At 47.6% G+C, this 18,460-nt stretch overlaps 1 protein-coding gene across 2 annotated transcripts in view; it reads left to right on the plus strand.

The window, feature by feature from the left end:
* The first annotated feature begins 17,534 nt into the window (after nucleotides 1–17,534).
* The window catches only part of TET3 (tet methylcytosine dioxygenase 3), a 130,338-nt gene continuing 129,412 nt past the window's right edge, over nucleotides 17,535–18,460 (plus strand). For both annotated transcript variants that reach the window (XM_072640640.1, XM_072640714.1), the window contains exon 1: nucleotides 17,535–17,633. The gene's annotated coding sequence lies outside the window, so the exon portion shown is untranslated. The remainder of the gene's footprint in view (nucleotides 17,634–18,460) is intronic.

Consider the following 18,460-nt stretch of genomic DNA (forward strand, 5'->3'; position numbering starts at 1 on the left):
TTCAGACTCCATCGGTTCTTTCTCTGTAGATAACCAGCATTTTTCATCATGAGTCTTTTGGAACCGTCTTGGATCATTGCGTTACTGAGAAGAGCTAAGTCATTCACAATTCCTCATTGTACAATATTGCTGTTAGTGTGGCCAATGTTCTGGTTCTGCTCACTTCACTTTGCATCAGTTCATGTAAGTCTTCCCAGGTGAAAGCATCCTCTTTGTCATTTCTTTTAGCACAATAGCATTCCATCCCAGTCATATACCACAGCTTGTTCAGTCATTCCCCAAGGGATGAGCATTCTTTCAACTTACGATTCTTTGCCACCACAAGAAGAGTTGCTTTTTGTCTACATATAGGAAGAATCAGAAAATTTAGAGGACAAAGAATATGACTGTACAAATGAAACCACAGGTTATCGATATATTGACAAATTATCTTCCATGGGTTTTGTCAGGTTCTGATGGTTCCATGATAGCATAATAATCACGATAATATTGAAAACATTTTAATCAATCAACCAAACATTTATTAAGCACCTATCATGCATTGTGCTGAGTGGGGGAGATACAAAAAGAAGAAAAGAATAGTACCTGTCCCCCAGGAGCTTACAATCTGATAATTCCATGTTTGGAATATCTTGACCCCCCCCCCCCCCATCCATCAATCTGAACTCCTCTGAGTGACTTCCATCTCTATGTTCCAAGATTCACAGGGTGGTCACACTTTAGAGCTCACGATCTCACCCCGCACTGAATTACTCCCATCATCTGGTGGATCACAATCCTCCGTCCTTCAGCCTGGACCACATCCTCACTCCTCCTAACCCTCTTCATTCTCACCTCATCCTCTGGTTCCTCAGTTGCTCCCAGTTCATTGCCCCTGTTCTCACCTTACTTCAACTACATGATCTCCAAAGTCCTTTCTGCATGGAAATCTATGAAAACAAGGCTCTTTCCCCAACCTTGAATTTAGAGAGTACTTGTCCTCCAGTCTTGACTCTTTGGCCACCTTGTCCCCCTGCTAATCCTGTCTTACCAGTCTTTGGGTCACGTTTACTATATACCTTCCCCTTCCCTGTTCCCAAGTTCCTGAAAGCTCCTGGCTTTTAAAAGTCAAGAAACAAGGCTGAGTGAGACTACTCCAGATTCACATTATCCAATCTCAACTGGATCCCCATCATATGATGTTCTTTTTCTTTGTACTTGATTATCACATATCACTCCTCTCTTTATGCCTACAAAGCCACCCCCATCCACACTCCCACTTTGCTGAGAGAACTTGACCATCCATCCATACCCTAACCCCACGCTTCAAAACCTCTTTCCATCTCCACGTAGTCTAGCACATGGAACGTGCTTCAGAAGGGCTAGTTGACTATTATTTCCAAAGCTGTTTTCCTTGTGGCTTGGGTTCTATCCCTTCCTGTCTCTTCTGGAGCTTGTTCCATCATTCACTCAATCCGGAGTAAATGGATGAAAAAGAATGTACTGAGCCTTCACCATATGCCAGAAAGATGACACAGAAAGCAGAGCTAGAAAGTGGAGAGGAGGTCCTGGTTCTGGGCAAGCTAATGTGAAGGCTCACCTCTCAGAGCATTCCTTGGGGCAGAGCACATGTTCTAGTGGGAGGATTTTCCCTGATTGCTTTAAAAGACAAAGAAAAGCATCCCCAGCAAGTTCTCCTAGATCTCTCCTCCCTTTTGCTGTTAATTGCCTAAAAAGTGCCCTTACCACCTCAGTCCCTTGCAATTTGGCATGTCTGATTCTAGCACTCAACTGAAACTACCCTGTCAATATGTTCCTCTTCTTCTTATGGCCCCCTCCTTCTCCTCCTGAACACTCTTTTGCCTTCTTCAATCCTGCTTTTTCCTGGGTGTCAGTGACTCTGTCCTAGGTTCTGTTTTCTCACTATCATTTACTCCCCTCAATCCAGGCTTTTATTTATCATCTCTGTCCACATTATTCCTGATCTATCTATCCAGCCCTCATCTCCCTCCTGGGTTCCAGTCCCATGTCTCTACCTACTGGACATCTCTACCTATATGCCTCATCAGTCTCTTGTGGCAAACATGGCTAAGACTGAACTCATTATCTCCCCTCCCAAACCATCCCGCACCTCAGAAGATCGGTGGAGGACACCCATATTCTCCAAGGAATCTGAGTTCAAAATCTTCTCATATTAAACACAATTTGTTAAGGACTTACTATGTGCCAAGCACTGAGTTAAATATTGAGGATACAAAGAAAAAGCAAAAATCATCTCCATCCTCAGGGGAGAGACTATCTGTACATAAATAGGAACATATAGCACACATACAGAATAGATCCAGAGAGCCTGGAGGAGAAGCCCAGGAAAGGTCTTCTGCAGAAGGGAGCATTGGATCTGAGTGTTAAAGGAAGCCTGGGAAAGGAAATGAAAGGGGCAGACATGAGGCAGCTTTTCAGCCCTGATTGGACTCTCTGGACTTCACTACCATGGTCTAGCTTCCTTCTCACCCTAGGAACTTCCCTCAGCACCTCTGGGCTTCTCATCCAAGAGCATCTTTCTGCCTCAGGAGCCCCCTTCTCCCTTCAGTGAGTTCCTCCCAGAAACTCCATTTTGAGAAAGGCAATCCTTCTACTTCTGCTTTCTCAGTTGACACTCACCCTCTCCACAGGGACTCCTCCAAACCTTTTTATCCCCCCTCAAACCTCCATGTTTCCTCCCCCTAACCTGCCAGCTGAAAACTTTGCCTCACATTTGACAGAAAAAAATGAGGTCACTTACCAGGAGTTCCCTCTTCTCTCCTTTCACTGGGAGTCTCCTGCAAGGCTTTGGAATGTTAGTGCCTCCCCCTTTTAATTCTTTCCCATCCATCCTGTATATTTTTTGTGCATATCCCTCAGCTTGTCTCCACCATTAGATTGGGAGCTCTCTGAGGGTAGGGATTGTTTTTCGCCTCTTTTTGTATCCCCAGCACTTAGCCTGGCACATTGAACGTGCTTAATGAATGTTTACTAGCTGACTGGCTGACAGGAAGGACCCCAGACCAGCCAGCCTTCACTCGTCTCCCAGACTTTGCCACCATGACAGATGTGGATATTTCCCCTCCCCCTCTCAGCTTCCTCTTATGGCTTTTCTTCTCCTGTCAGAAGGTCAGCTCCTTGAAGGCAGGGACTGTTTTTCTTCTGACTTTTCTTTACATCCCTAGCACTAAGCACAGTGTCTGGCACATAGTTAGAGCTTAATAAATGTTTGTTGACTGACTGAGAACATTCCTGGCTTGGGGAGAAAGCCAGGAATAGGAAATAGGCCTGTAAGGCTAGAGGGATGAAGCACCTGCAGAATCCAGATTCCGGCAGAAGGGCCTCACTTGAGGAGCCAGAGGCCACGTGTGGTTCCCTGCCCCTGGCACTAGACTCTAGAGTTCAGGAAGGGGGACAAAATGAAGGAAGATTCAAAAAGTAAGTGAAGCCCAGGCTGTGAAGAACTTTAATCAGATGATGTTGTAGAGATGATAAGGAGTCATGGGAGGTTATTCTGATGGGTGGAACCAATGAGGACAGATCTACTCTTTTGGAAAATCTTTGATGCTGTATGAAGGGTGGATTGGAGTGGGAGAACAGCTGGTCCCAGGGAGGCTGCTGAGGAGGGTGTGGCTATAGGCTAGCTGGGAAAGGATGGGGACCTGACTGATGCCCAATGAGGGCCACTTATAGAGAGGCATCCTTGACTTTTCTTCCTCTCTCCTCCCTCATCTCCAGTTAATTGTCAAGCCCCATTGATTCAATTTCCAGAGTTTCCCTGCTATCCATCTCATTTCTACTCAGGTCTTGGTATGGGTCTCCATTGCCCCAAGGCAAGTGCTCTGGAACTATTCTAACAGCCTCTTAATAGGCTTTGCTGCTGCCAGTCTCCCCCATGTCCAATCTATATTCTGCTCAAAGTAATCTCCCTCAAGAACAAGGCTGATGGACCACTGACCTGCTCAAAAGTTTTCAATGGCTCCCTATGGCCACTAGAATCTTAAAACAAACTTCCTCAGTATGGAGCTGAAGACTCTCTCAGCCACAACTTGGATGAAATGAGCTTTCTGCAGGCTTTTTTCCCATCACTCTCTGCCTTTGTGTCCCTAGTCTCTCAGCTGACAAGGAGTACTAGCTGGGCCTCTATTTTATCTGGCTCTTTCCCCAGCCTGCATTGGCTCAGGCTCTTCCCCATGGCTAGATGGCCCTGGACCCACATCTTTGTCTGCTGAAATTTGCCTTTTCCTCCAGGGTTCTGCTCCAGGTCATGGCACAATGAAAAGTCTGGAGTCTGAAGAGCTGGGTTTGAATCCTAATTCTGGTCTTGAATACTTTATCTGTTGAAATCATTCTTTTTCCTTAAGGTTTTGTTTAGGTACAAGGCACAGCAGGGAAAACAGTGGATTAGGAGTAGAAGTAACTGGCTTTGAATTTGGACCTCAGTTTCCCTAGCTATAAATGGGGGTGTTGGACTTAAGCTATGATCCTATTATTTTATGTGATTTGGGGGTAAAAGCTTCATTGGTTTAGGAGGGAGAGGAATGCCTTCTGGTAACTACCGAGCAATCTGAAGTTTTCCAGAATGTCCCCACTAGAGGGCCCTTTGGGGAAACTGGACTCCTGGATTCTAAGCTCTCTGGATGGATTTTCCCCCCAACAGCTGTCTGCTTGGGTGGTCATGGAACCAAATTTAAATGTCCCAAGGTGGGAGAAGGGGGTGCCACTTGGCAGCTACACAGAAGCCTGGTCAGTCCCAACCAACTTGGTCCTGGTTTCCCATGGGCTGGCTGCCCTGAGGAGGGAGTGGTTAGCTTTGTGGTGGGCTTGCTGGATCCCAAGCCACCAGCCTGGGCTCTGAGCTCTTGTCTGGCTCCAGTGACAGCGTCTGCCTCTGCTTTGCTCATTAGGGAACCGGCGGCCTGCCTGGTTTGGCTCAGAATCTTCATGGCACTGGGTGGATATCTGCATCTCATGTTCTGGACAAACCAGAGGCCAAGTAATGGGAATATGGAAAGCCCTTGCGGAGATCTAGGATGGAGCACCCCCTCCCCTTTCCTTTAGGCTGCCAATAGCACTCTGTTTGCCTCATCCTAAGGTCAGCCTTCGGTCAGCCCAGCAAACGAGCAGCAAACTTGGTCTGGGTTTGAATCCTGGCCTCAACACTCATGTGACTTGGGGAGAGGCATTGTATCCAGAGGATGTACATGTGTCTGTGTGTCTCTGAGCCTCTGAGTATATGTGTGTTTGTAAATATGGGTGTATATAGGTGTGTATCTGTGTATGTCTGTGAGCAAGTATGTGTGTGAGTGGGTGTGACTGTGTGTGTGTGTCTGTCTGTCTGTCTTTCTTGCTGGACTTGGACTCAATATGATCTTCATTCCAATCCTATGTCAAGTAGAGTCAGGATTAAAGATTTTTAAGCCCTAGAAGGTTAGAGATGCAGGAATCCAGCTCCATCACTCGATGAAGGAAAAAGGATTAAGTGACTTCTGCTCTGGGTCACTCAGGCAGGAAGTCACAGAGCCAGGTTTCAATCCCAGATCCTAAAATTCCAAAACCAGTGCTAACCAAATGACCCTGGGAAAGTCACTTAATTCCAACGAGTCTCAGTTTTCCTTATCTGTCAAACTGGGATTGATGATATCTATAGCAAGAGTTCTTCACCTTTTCTGGGACTTGGACTCACTTGGAAGTCAGTCTGGTGAAGCCTATAGGCCCTCCTCAGAGTAAGGCACTGAAATGCATAAAATGAAACCTCTGGGACTGCAAAGGAAGCTGATTATATTGGAATAGCTATCAGATTTAAGTTCGGGCTCTCGGGGTTAAGAAGTCTTGGTGTAGAATTTCCCCCTTCAGGGGGACTATGAGAGTCGGGTGGAGCTCGGGCCAAAGCGCTTTGTAAGTCTCAAAGTCAGACTCGTGTTAACTTCTTTACTATTTATTTATTCTTATTATTTTCACCTCATTCTCCTCTTTTTCATGGGCATTCAGTTAGAAGTGGTCCTAGAATAAGCTGCTGCACTGCTACCATTCTTTGGTGTAAGGAACTCAATGGCCAAGCATTATTAAGCACCCAGGATGTGCCCTGAAAGACTTACGGTTTCATAGCCAGTCATGTATCTGTCAGAGGGGAAACTTTAAAAAACCAGGCCTTTCTACCCCAAGGTCAGCTTGGAATTCATTATGACACATTGTGGCCTGACAGCCAAGAAGAGTTATCAATGAAAACCAGCTTTTCATTGACAAGAAAATGAACATTTCATTTTGGAATGTCATCAAAACCCCGAGAGAAGACAAGGCTGATCATGAGTGTCAAATGCTACCAAGTGTAGAGAGATCAAGGAAGGATGAGGACTGAGCAAAGAGCTGGACAGACTCTGAGAGTGGATAAGAACTCCCTTGGACATTGAGACTAATCTGGGGTGGGGAACCTGTGACCTCGAGGTCACATGTGACCCTCCCGGTCCTAACGCCACACTCGAGGACCTAGAGGGCCACCTGTGACTTTGAGAGGGCAAATTCCCCACCCCTGCTTTTGCAAAACCTCAACACCTCCCCCTCCCCCCATACCTAAGTGGCTGGCTGTGTTGGGAAAACTTTAGAAAGAGCAAGTTGAGCTGAGTGATGACATCAGCATCCCATTGTAAGCCTTAACCAATGTAGGGGCTGTACCACATGACTGCTGAGCTGAATGCACTCCTGGGCAAACAGAATTCATCCTTTAAGGAAAAAAACAAGCATTTATTGTCTTCTTGTTTTTTAGCCAGTCACTGTGCTAAGCACTTTTTTAATACTATCTCATTTGAGCTTTACCATTCTAGGAGGTAGATTCTATTATTAATCCCATTTTATAGTTCAGGAAACTGAGGCAAACAGAAGTAATGTGTTTTGCCCAGAATCATACAACTGCTAAGTCTCTGAGGCCTAATTTGAACTCTGGCCTTTCTGACTCTGGGACCCGTGTTCTGTTCACTGCACTACCTATTTGCCTCATAAAAGCGTATATTTGGTCTTTCAGAGGCTAGGGACTATGTAATCAGTCAATTAATTAACAAGCACTTACTAATTACCAACTGCTATGTGCTGTTGCAAGTGGTGGCCAGAGAGCTGGCTTCAAAGTCAGAGAAATCTGGGTCTAAAAGCAGTAAGGCCCTCTTTCCCCAGGGAGATTGGTATTACCACCATCCTCATTAAAATAAATAACAAGCTTTTACACAACATTCATCAGGTACCAGAGTCTATGCTGAGCACTTTATGAATTTTTATTTCATTAGATGCTCACAACAACCTTATGAGACAGGCTTCCATTTTACAGTTAAAGAAATTGAGGCAGAAAGAAATTAAGAATCTTGATCAAGATTACACAGCTAGTAAGTATCTGAAGCAGAATTGGAATTTGGGTCTTCCTGACTCAAGGCACAACATTCTACTCATTGCACCACCTAGCTGCTATACATATGAGTATGTGTGTGTGTGTGTGTGTGTGTGTGTAATATATGTATACACACACACACACATGTATATAGTTATGCTTGTGTGTATGTATGCTTATGTGAATTTATATTTAAATTATTGCATTCGAAATTTGTCTCAAGCGTCTAGTAGACATGTGACCCTTAGCTAGATGATAACTTTGGGGTCAGTTTCTCCATCTATAAAATGAGTCTAATAGCATCTGTGTCTTAGGACTATTGTGAAGATGTAATGAGATAATATTTCTAAAGCACCTTGAAAATTTTATATACATGCTACCTGCGATAATGATGATGATATAATAATTATAATACCATCGTTGGTTTTCTTGCCAAACTTTACCCAACTTTCCCCTTCCTAGCCCCAGAGGTTGGGATGTGTTTTTTTTTACCAGAAGGAGGTGAGGATGGAGATGAGATAACACACATTTATCCCTGACTGTGGCCTCAGTTTCTTCATTTATAAAACCATAGAGTAAGTGGTGCACCACGATCCCTTCCAATTCTATAAATACCAAAGAAAGCTTTAGCTTAATGATTCCAGCCACAGCACAAAGGGAAGAACGCTGAAATCCAGCCTCCGCATAGCATGGCTATGTGAGCCTGCACTCGTCAGTTTCTCACTTGGCACCCTGAGGCAAGTTTGGGAGGCTAGAAGTTCCTGTCTCATAAACATCCCTGGAGGGAGTCACTACACCAGGAAAATTCCATCAAGGAAATGAGAGAACCAAACAGCACATTGAGAAGGCAGTCTGGTATAAGGCAGTGAACCTCGGAGAGGAAGTCCAAAGATTTCCACTCACCATGCTACCTTGGGTAAATCGCTTCACTTTCCCTGTCTGGGAGCCAGTTTCCTTTTCTATAAAATGAGAAGGATGAACCAGATGATTTATTTCTAAGGGTGTTTCCAGCTTAGAGCATCCTATGTTCTAAGTTCCACCCACTCCCTACCTCTGATGCTGCGCCCGCTATTTTAATATTCCTCAGATAGTTCTAGAATTCCTATCTCTTTGCCTCCAAGTCCTTTGGATTATCTTCCAATTAGAGGTGAGATTACATGATCTCACCCTTAACTGGAAGTCAGTCCCTTATAGGCAGGCTTCATTCTTCTATACACATCAAATATTCCATCCTCACCATCACTATGCTCCCATTACCAGGAAGGGTTTAAGTACAAGTCCTGCCCTCTTTCTGGTCATCTTACTTTCTCATTTATCTCCAGTCTCTCCTTCTATCAGCTGCTTCTCCACCCCCTACAAACAAGCCCAAATCTCTCCCATAATGAAAAAAAATCCTAAAACAAACCTTTACTTGATCATCTATTTCCTACTAACTATTATTGCCTATCTCTCCTCTTATTTGGGCCTAAACTCCTTGAGTAGGCCATCTCTAACAGATGCCTTAAATTCCTTTCTTCTTACTGTCTTCTTAAGTCTCTACAGTCTGGCTTCCAACCACATCATTAGCCTGAAACTCCTCTCTCCAAAGTGCCCAAATGATCTCTTAATTCCTAAGTCTAATAGCATTTCTTAATCCTCCCGCCTCTCCCTTTCTTGATTTCTTTGGAGCTTTGGACACTTGATCACTTTGCACCCCACCTCCCCTTCTGTTTTCTCTCTAGGTTTCCATGACACCACTGTATGTGGATTCTCCTCCCACCTGTCTAAACTTTCCTTCTCAACCTCAGCCTCCTTTGCTAGATCTTCCTTTAGGACATGCCATCTAATGGTAGATGTCTCCCCAGACCGTCCTCTTCTCTTCCTTCTCAGTACTATTTGCTTGGTGATTTCATCAGGTCCTTTGGAGTCAATGATCATGTCTATGCTGATGATTCTCAGATTTATGTATCCAGCCCTAACTTCTCTTCTGACCTCAAATTTCATATCTCCAACTGCCTGTTTAATATCTTGAACTGGATACTCCACGGGGATTTTAAACTCAGCATATCTAAAACTGAACTCACTATCTTTTCCCCAAACCCCTCCTTCAAAATTTTTCTGTGCCCCCACCATCCTCCCACTCACCCAGCTCCTAACCTAGGTGTCATCCTTGATTCTCTCTCATTCTCTCATTCCCTGTGTCCAATCTGTTGCCTCATTCTGTCCACTTTGCCTCATAACATTTCTCCTATATGCCCCCTTCCATTCTCTGACACAGCCACCACTCTAGTGCTGATCACCTCATGCCTAGTCTATTGCAGTAAGAGCTGCTAGACCTGCCTGCCTTATGCCTCTCTCCCCACTCTGGTTTTCTGTCAAATTGATCTTCCTAAAGCATAGGTCTGACCCTGAAGTCCCCTGTTCCATGAACTCCAGCAAATCGCTATCTTCTCTATAAAAAAAAATATAAAATCTTCACTTTGGCTTTCAAAGATCCCCACCATCTATATACCCCTCCATCTTTCCCATCTTTCTATACCTTCCACCCCACCACATACTCTTTAACCCAGTGACACTGACCTTCTTGCTGTCTCCCTGACAAGACTGTCCACTGCCTGACTCAGAATTTTTCTTTGGCTGTCCCTCATACCTTGAATGCCCTTCCCCCTCATCTTCACTTCCTGGCTTCCTTCAAGTTCCAGCTAAAATTCCACCTTCCATGGGAAGGAAGCTTTTCTCAACCTCTCTCAACTCTAGGGCCTTCCCTCTGGAGGTTAACTTTGATGGGCAGGTCACTAGTTATTTGAATGTCCAACATACACTTGACTAAAAAACTATTTTATGGAGAACTCCTACAGGGCAAGCATTCACATAGAGGTGAGAAGAAGTCATACAAGGACACTTGAGATTTTTCTTAAGAACTTTGGAACTGATTTGTGACACAGAAGACCCTGGCACAGAATCACTCCTCATGTGTGTCCTCATTAGACAAGGTGCTGTGCTGTAGGAGCAAAGCAGAAATTCAGTAGCTTGAAAGAAATGAGCGATATGCAAATTTAGAGAACCCACCCCAAACGTTCACATGGATTGTGAAAGGCCTGCCTCCAGTAGACCACTCCAATCTTGTGTTAGTCTGATCAACTGTGTATGCATCAACCATAGCTGGATGCATTGTAACTTGACTGGAACATAGTGATGTCATTTTGGTCCTCTTAGAAAACAAAGGACAACAACCAACCAATCCAATTGAGCGTGAATATGGAATGTTTGTAAAAAGCTGTTTGCATTTGGTCTCTGCCTGGACTGAATTCCTTGGGAACAGGAACTGTCTTTTGTCCTTTTTGTATCTCCAGTGCCTGGAACAAAGTAGTTTGTTTATTGACTGACTGACTGTAGGCTGGCTTTGGGTCACTTGCTTAACTTTGAATGCTTCAAATTCCCCCAGGCTTGGGCATGTGGACACATGTCTATATCTGTGTATACTGAGACGAAAGCACTTGGAGAGACTTCTGTGAGGAGCAGGGCCTGTTCTGAGGGCTTAGAACTACTACCAGAATGGGAACTGGGTTTGTATGGAACCATCATTCCCAAGGTGCTTGGCTTGGGGAATTATAGTCAGGTCTCCTGGACAACCACATTAGGGCTGATCAAACTGAGTCCAGAAGGACAGGTGAGGTTTTCTCAGCAGTTCATCTCTAAGTTTATTGTACAAGAAACCTACCAAAGCTGGCTGTCCGAGGTTTGTGCAAGAGGAAAGAGTGTTCCTTGATCACCAGACTCCTATAATCAGGTCCTTTTTTTAAGTGATATCTAGAGTAAAAGTCAATCTTTCCTACCTCCTAGATTCTCACCAGAGGAAACATTCCAAGAATTTGAAATTTTATTAATATCCTGGGTGCCTATCTCTCTATCTTGTTGCAGTATATAGATAGCTTTATTTTAGGTTGAGCTGGGCTGGGCTTTCCTTTCAAAAAAGTTCCAGCAATTAAACTGAGATGGAGTCTTAACCTTCCCCAAATGATAGGACTTTGATTTTAGGAAGAAGATAGAATGAGAGAACAAATAAACATGGATTGGGAGGAGGGAGGAAACCTAGGGGTCACTGAATCCAAAGCCCTCATTTTACAAATGAGGAAACTTGAGGCCCAGGGAGGGGTTAAGTGATTTGTTCAGAGCCTCTAGTATCTGAGACAGGCTTTGAAATTAGCCTTTCCTAACTCTCACTTTCATTCCAATATCATCCAAATGTACTCACCCTGACCAGAGGGACATGGCATAGCTTCCATGCTTTGTCATGCTTGCCTCCTTCCCTCCCTCCCCTCATTCCCTATTGTCAGGCATCAAGGAGGGGATTCAGAGGAGGAGTATGCAGCCCCCAGATCTGAGCCTTGAAAGAAACTGGAAGGTTCACTTACAGACCTTATCACTCCCTCATGGACTACCAGAGCTTGCCCGGTTAGTCTCCCTGCCTCAGGACTTTCCCCACCCCAGTCCTCCAGCCATCTGGCAAATTCATCTTCCAAAAGTTAGGGCCTCCTGACGCCATCCAGCTATTCACTAAACTCTGACAGCTCCCTAGCCCTTCCAGGATCGAATGTCAAATCTTCAGTTTTTCATTCAGACTCCTTTATAAGCTGGCCCCCTCCTTACTTTCCAATCTTCTCAGTCCCTAACTACACCCACCCACCACACAGACTCCAAGTACTGTTCAATGCTATGACCTCAGTCGCCTTGGTGTTTCTTCACTGGAGATACTCCACGTCCCAGGGCTGAGAATTCCCACTGGCTATCCCCAGGCCTAGAAGGTTCTCCTGCATCATCTGCACCATCTGGCTTCCTTCAGCACCCAGTTAAAATTCCACCTTGCTCATGCCCCCTCAATACCAGTTCTTTCCCTCTCAGGTTATCTCCAATTTCCCCTGTCTAGCTAGAGTCTCTTTGTACATCCTTTCGTTTGCTGCCTCACTCCTTAGACCGTGGGCTTCTGGAGACCAGACACCGCTTGTTTGGTTTTAGTTTTGTCTGAATTCTGAGCACTGAGCACTTAACAAATGCTTGATAATCAGTCTATCAACCAAGGAAAAGGCATTTAAGTGCCTACTCTATGCTCTTCAATATTCAAGTTCTCAATCAAAGGATTGTTGTGGTTGTTCAGCATTTCAGTTGTAAAAATTTCCTTTACTCAATCAGGAATTATTGTGTGCACTACCAGTGCTGCGAATACAAAGAAAAAGGCAAGTTGGACCTTCAGCAACTTACATTCTCTTGGGAAGAGACAACATGTGTGGAGATAAGTCAATGTAAATGAATTTGATTTTGATTTGGGGGGATGTTATCCTTGAGAGATCAGGGGGTGATGCCAATGAGATTAATCAGAAGAAAATCACTATGGACAGAGAATCAAAGGATCTGGGTTTGAATCCAGGCAGTTGAATTACTACCTGAAGTCATTTTGGAGAAGTCACTTTTCCTCCCTTGATTTCTCCTCTGTAAAATGGGGAAGGGCAGAAGTTAGCTAGGGATGTTGGGAACCTCTTCCAGCTCCACCTTTATGATCCCAAGAGTCTGAGACCCTTCCTGCCTATTTTTGGATCTCAGGCTCCTCCTCTGAAAAATGAGGGAGCTCTAAGCACCCTTCCTAACTCTCATGATGTCTGTGAACCTGGGAATGGATTATCAGTTTGAAAGGCTTCGACATTCCCCCAATGTCAGGCTGTTAGAATAACATTGCCTTCATAATGCCTGACCTTTCTATAGTCCTTTAAGTTAGGAAAACTGACTTACAGCCTACTGAGCTCATATGAGCCTCCCACCTCTCCCGTGAGAGGCAGCCTGGTGTGACAGAGGCTGCTGGTCAGAGTCTGGAAGATGGAGGTTCAGATCTCACATCCTGATGGCACTTCTAACTTTTCTGGCTCCCTTAACACTCAGATCAAATGGCACCACCCTTCCCAAGCAGTGCCTGCCTTATCCTCTAAGGATATCCTGTAAGCTGTATGCATCCCTCTAGGGATGGAGTGTAAGTTGTGTGCATGCCCAACAGACATTTGTGCTCTACTTCATTAGAGTGTGTTCTCCTTGAGGGCAGGGCCTTACTTTGCCTTTTCTTTGTAAGGTCAGTGCTTTACACAGGACTTGGCACACAGTAGGCATCTCATATTTCTTGGTGATTGTTTCATTCTGAGATCCTGAGAAAGTCCCTTACCCTCTCAGGAGTCCAAGTACCCATCTTATTTACAGACCAGCTGCCAATCTGTCCTTGGATGCCCATCTCCCTAGTGCCTTCTCACTATGAGTTCCCAACATAGCTTAAATCACAGATCTAAAACCCCCTTCCTGACCAAAAAACAACACACACACCCCCGCCCCACCCTACTCCCTGCAAGATTGATCCTATGCATTCTATCAACTTCATTTCATCAATGAGAAAATGAAACTATTCAGGATTATTCAGGAGGCAGGATTAGAATCCATATCTTCCTGATTCCTAAGCCAGCCTCCATAGCACACCATCCCATCCTGCCAGGGTGGAAACAGCATTCATCTGAACCATGCAGGTTGGAGGTTCAGCTGAGATACTTGATCCCGGGCATATCTCAGAGATGGTGAATCTGGAGTAAATAGCTACTTAGCAGGTTTTTGTCGTTCCTTGGGTCCCCAGTGCTTAGCACAGTTTCTGGACCATAGTTATTGATTGACTGCCTGTTTGTAGCCCTACCACCATGGTCCCTGACTCCACTTAATGTCTGTGGTTACTGGCCTAAGTACTAGTAAGGATATGACATTGGGTATTTTATCAATGACTCCATATTAAAATTGGTTTTCTGTGGGTTATGAATGTGAGACTTTCATGTCTGACAAACTTAGTGACTGGGTTCCATTTCCCTTCCCCCTCTCAGGAGACCCTTACATAAAATCTGTTAGACCATTTGTCTGGGATATTATCATCCGGAGTCCCCTTCCAACTTTGGAGAGCTAATTCTAATCCTACAAGTATATATTAAGTACCTACTATGTTCAAGGAACTGTGTTAGTCTCTGAGGACACAAATACAAGATTTTTTCCTTGATTTCCATGATTCTATGAAGCTTTTCATTTAGTTGGAGAGACTCTGTCTCTCTGTCTCTAACCCTTCATTTTGTCTTCAGGGACTAAGCACAGCAACTCTTTGGGAGGCCAGGAGGCCATTTCACAAAGGGGGAGACTGAGGCAATAAGAAAGATTTCCCAGTGGACAGAATCAGAAGTGTTCCTGGTGAGGAATACTCCTCATCAGTACCACCCAATGTGAAAAGTTGACAGAAGTGCTGCAGGCAGTGAGAAATTAAGAAGTGCTTGGGCCAAGGTCATATGCCAGTATGTCTGAGGCTGGGGTTGAACCTAGGCCAGCTAGCTATCCATGCCAGTGACAATGCCAGTGATAATGGCCACTATTTAGCAGGCTTAAAGTCAGATACCTGTCCTTTAATGACTTAGTTCAGGTGCTGTTAGGCCCACTTTCCAGATAAAGACATGGAGCCAAGGGAAGTAGAGTGACTTGGCTAAGGTCACACACACAGAGCTAGTAAGCATCCTGGCCATTTCTCCCAGCTCTGAGTCCTGTTCCCAGAGCATCCTGCCCCTCCCCCTCCCCCCAATACACACAGCCCTGGGAGCTCAATTTGCTGAAGAAGCTGAGGAGGTTCGTTCTGGATCTGTGATGTCCTCCCCTTAAAAACAGGCCATACCCAGGGGACACACTCATTTTCTAGCTTCTGTGGATAAGGATATGTGGGCTGGAGCAGAGGTTCTCTAGAGAGGGGAGTGGAGGATCTTTCTCAGGACAGGGACTGCAGGGCTCTCTTGCTTGAGTCCTGGGTCTCTCTCTTTCAGGACAGAAACTTTAGGGTTCAGGATCCAGGAAGGTTTCTCTCTCAGCAGGGTCTAGATTTATGCTCTCCTTAAGTCACGGTTCAGAGGCTGCCCCAACCGTGTCTTTGCCTGGACTCGTTAATTCCGTCCTTCCTTCTGTCTGAAATCTTCTCCTGACCCAGGCAAGGGAGAGCGGCAGTCAGCAGCATCGGGGAGGAAGACCTAGTCCTATGACAGGACTAGGAGGCAGGCTATTGGACAAAAATAACCTGGCCTTGAAGCCAAGCTGCACAGCAGGTGAAAGCAAGAGCCTGCCTGCTATCTTTGGAGCCACCTGGGTCCTCAGAGCCAGGCCCAGTGCTTTTCCCCATCTTTTTTTCTTATGATTATCTGATGATAAGCACTACTATTTATTTACATGGCCTGTAATTGTTGACATATTCATATCTCCAACAAATGGATTTCTCTTATGTGGCATACTGCAGAGCTGGGATATAAAGACAGTTTCTATACTGTTGCATCTCACAGTCTGCTCTAGAAGGAAAAGATACATAATCAAGCCCTGAGCATTGATCAGTTACCTATCACCAACCAAGCAATGAACTTGATACTAGGAATCCCCAGAGATACAATAACAAAGAAAACAATCCCTGTCCTCAAGGAGGTTACTTTGTAGTAGGGGAAAATAACGTGTGTACAGATAAGTACTCACCAAATATATACAAAGTAACTAATTCTAGTGGGGGAAGGACCCAATCCTCGTTACCTTTATATCTTCCTTCCCCTGTGCCTTTGCTGGCAGAGGGCCCAGGCTCAGAAGCAGCTCTTAAATTTGTTGAATAAACTGCTTTTTAAAGCATCCAGGCAATGATCAGGGGATGTTTGAAATAACCATTCTCCCAGGCTTAGGAGACTGAGCGGTGAAGTGGATAGAGCTTTGGGATGGATAGGGCAGAGTTGGAGTTAGTCAACCATCAGTGGCTCACTAGCTGCGTCCTGGTGTATCTTCCCTCTAAAAAGGAAGGAGGTCTTAGTACCGCTGTACTCTTGTCCACAAATCTGAACACCCTGGAGGTGTATGAGAAAACCTCATGGTAAGAGAGCTATTAAACATGAAGGTTGGTTAGGATTCATACCGATGATTTCCAGACTTGATTCCAACTCTACCCTACAGTCCCCTGCCCAGGGCTGTTGTCAGAGGAGTCTTTCTCTAGACCCTGACTGTACTAGACTTTTGAGTCCCGTCTCCCAAGACCAGTCAGCCCAGCTCAGCCGGAGAAGCCTCATCAACCAGGCTGGCCCCCCACTGATGATTTTTTCAGTCAAAGACCAGTTCATTAAAGAGTAGGAGTCACTAAGCTCCACCGAGGTCCCGATCTCAATTTCCATCTCCATTTCCCTAACTGAAGACAAGGAGAGTTGTTCCTTCAAGGAAACAGGGAGGCTTCTTTGGATTTCTCTAGCCGGGAAACCGAGATGAGACACAGAGCAGCCTAACAGTTTCCCAGGGTGGGAGAACTGGTCCAAATGGCTCCAGACTAGGGTGCGGAATATTGCCTGGGCACTTTCAGCTTTGGGGCTTGGCAGGGAGCAAGGCCCAGAGAGTGGGCTGGGGCCCCCAAGAAGGAGGCTCAGAAAGGACCTATCTTTTCTTGGTAATGCACCTGCCAACAAACAGGACAGGGCAGCACCCGGCTGACCTCCCTCTCCGAGTGACCGGCTGGCTGCCAGGCCAAAAGGTCACGGGCAGCTATATCAGACGGAGGGACAACGACCTGGGAGGGAGAGGGAAGGTAGGGTGGGGGCCCACCTTCGCCTTAAGGGCCAAGGCGGTGTTGGGGTGAAAGGAAAGCAAGGCAGGTGCACTGCCTGGCCCAGCCCCCATTTCCTCTCTCTTTCCCTTCCTCCCCCCTCCCCACCTCTTCCAAGGAAGAGACCTCCCAACTACAGCTGGCAGAGGGGAGGAGAAAAGGGGGGCGAGGGGGAGGGGGAGCACGCTGGCCACTGGGGCCCGGGAGAAGCCGCACGTGTGCGCCGTCCCGGGCGGGGGAGACCCCGGGAGAGCACGTGCCGCGGCGCGCGGGGGGCGGGGAGTCCCGAGGAAGCTCGCGCCGCCGCCGCCGCTGCCGCCGCCTCTGCCCCGCTGCTGCTTCCTCCTCCTCCTCCTCCTCCACCAGCACCTCCCGCTCCCGCTCCCGCTCCCGGCCCTCGCTGGGGGGCGGCTCTAGCCCGCGGCGCCTGGCACTCCGGGAGGCGCCAGTAGCGGCGGCAGAGGCTCTGCGGAAACTTTGCCCCTGGCCGGCCGGCCGCCAGGCACTCCGCCGCCCGGCGCTCAGCCGTCTGCCCAGAGCCCAGCACCCAGCCTCGCCGCCGCCGCCGCCTCCTCCACCCCCCTTTGTGTGCCCCGCCCCGGAGGCGGTGGCGGCGGGCAGGTCGGTGCAGTCGGTCCTCTTCCGGCTCCGGGCTGGGGGAGGGGGAGGCTCCGAGGCCCTGGAGGGGGGAAGGAAGGAGGGGGGCAGGGCCGAGCCGGGCCGGGGGCTGGGAGCCGGGGGAGCGGGCAGGCCAGCAGGCAGACCGGCTGCCGCGGGGGAGGGCGCCAGGGAATTGGCCCCAGTCGAGACTGGGCTCGGGGCACGACCCTGCCCCGGTGCCAGCGGGGTGAGCAGGCGGGTCGGACGAGCGGGGGCGGGGGAGGCGGCGGTGGCGGTGGCGGCTACGGCGTCCTAGCCTAACCTTGCCCGGCTCGGCCAGCCCGGCCCGGCTCGGGGGCGGCGGCGGCCGCTACATTGTTGCACGGGGGCGCTGCGGGAGAGATACAGTGTAGCGGAGCCAGGGAGGGGAGGGGAGGAAGAGAGAGGCAGGAGGGGTGGGGAGCGCCGGGCGGGGGGCGGGGGAAGCCGCCGGGAGCCCGAGCCGCCGCCGAGTTCCCAGAACAAAGGAGCCCGAGCGGCGGCTGTGGCAGCTGCAGCGCGCGGCGGCTGGCCCCTCCGGCCCTCTGCGCCCCAGGCACCGGGCCGCCCTCTGCGCACCCCCTTTCCCTGAGCTGCTTCTCGGGGCCAGGCAGAAGGCTCCGGGACTGGGAGGAGGGGGTGGTGGCGCTCAGGCACTGGGGCCAGGGCCTTGAAAGGGGGGATCCCTACCCCCACCTTCGCCCGGGGCGAGGGGCAGAAATCCCCTAGCCCTTCAGCGCCTTCCAGCTCGAGGAAAACTTTTAATTTTAACTACTGAGACCCTGTGGGGAAGGCCGGTAAACCTTGGC

This window comes from Notamacropus eugenii, chromosome 1 (genome assembly GCF_028372415.1).
Source record: "Notamacropus eugenii isolate mMacEug1 chromosome 1, mMacEug1.pri_v2, whole genome shotgun sequence".
Lineage (NCBI taxonomy): Eukaryota > Metazoa > Chordata > Mammalia > Diprotodontia > Macropodidae > Notamacropus > Notamacropus eugenii.